A 1,219-nucleotide genomic window follows, 5' to 3' on the forward strand; every position below is an offset into this window, starting at 1 on the left:
CTTACCCACTCTCATCTTGCTGCTCCTCATTACAGAGCTTTGGGGCAGCCCAGCTAAACACTCCCCATCTTTGGCATTTGTCTACATGCTTCATATGAAAGGACTCTCCCATCCTCTCAGTTCAAAAAGAATCCATCATATTTTTCAGCTGCTGACACAATTTTAAAAATACCTTTATTATTATGTATGGTGTAATGTTCGTATGTTGAAGTGAAAGGGGAAGAGGGGGAGATATAGATAGGAGAAAACTTCATATTCTTCTTCTCCTCTATTGCTGGGCATTGGACAGGAGCAATGGCTGGAAAATGTTGGGGGACAGAGAGGATATTTTTAGACAGAAAATGTTCAATCTTTGTAAAACAAACTAACAAACAACCCCCCCACCGAAAAAAACCCTAAAAAGCCCCAAAATGTTGGGTGGCCAAAAACTGAAAGAAATGTTTTGGTTGAGAAAGCTGAGGAATATTTTTTGTTTCACTCAAACACTAGTAAAATTTTTGAAAATAAAATGCATGTTAGGCAAAACTGGGTTTGATTTTTCATTTTCTCAGGGAAAATATTTTTTTTTTTGAGGAAAACTGAAACTTTCTGCAAAATACAGATGAACTGAAAACCCAAATTTCTGTCAGGAAAAAATGAATCTGTAACTAGCCCTGGTGGAAAGTCTTCCTGCTCTCTGTCCCCGCCTTCACAGGCTAAGGAAAGTCACTGAGCTCATGATGCAAGTAGACAGGTCAATATGGAAGCAGCTCTGTGGCCTTTTTAATAATGAATACTGATGACACTGAGTCCTACCACAATGATACATCTCTGCCCCACTTCTGCATATTGGCATAAAATCACAGACAATTTCAACTGGATCCATTTCATTTTCTCCTTATTTCTTCATGTTCTGTTCCCCTGTAGCTGCAGCCAAGTTGATGGAATCTGGGACAAAAGAAAAATCACTCTTTGGTGCAGCAGGGTGTCTGCACTGACAAATGTAGTATCTTTTGTTCTCCTTCCACTGTTTAATTGTCAATGGCTGAAGCTTTCTGGGCTTGTCTACCACATGTGGCAGGTGCCATGATACCTGTGCATTGCTATGGAGGTTGAGCTCTCTAATGGAGACCTGGTGTGTGGTGGCAGAGGGGTTTTCCTGTCGGTATAGTTGCCAGCCTTCCACAGTGGCATTAACTAGTTGATACTGTCTCTCACCCCATTCTCATTAGGAAGCTGG

At 41.0% G+C, this 1,219-nt stretch overlaps 1 protein-coding gene across 2 annotated transcripts in view; it reads left to right on the plus strand.

Annotated features, from left to right (window-relative positions):
• The window catches only part of GAS2L2 (growth arrest specific 2 like 2), a 44,070-nt gene that overhangs the window by 10,570 nt on the left and 32,281 nt on the right, over nucleotides 1-1,219 (plus strand). For both annotated transcript variants that reach the window (XM_019511508.1, XM_019511509.1), the window contains exon 3: nucleotides 574-725. The gene's annotated coding sequence lies outside the window, so the exon portion shown is untranslated. The remainder of the gene's footprint in view (nucleotides 1-573; nucleotides 726-1,219) is intronic.

This window comes from Gavialis gangeticus, unplaced genomic scaffold (assembly GCF_001723915.1).
Source record: "Gavialis gangeticus isolate Ggan-Ray unplaced genomic scaffold, GavGan_comp1, whole genome shotgun sequence".
In the NCBI taxonomy this organism is placed as follows: domain Eukaryota; kingdom Metazoa; phylum Chordata; order Crocodylia; family Gavialidae; genus Gavialis; species Gavialis gangeticus.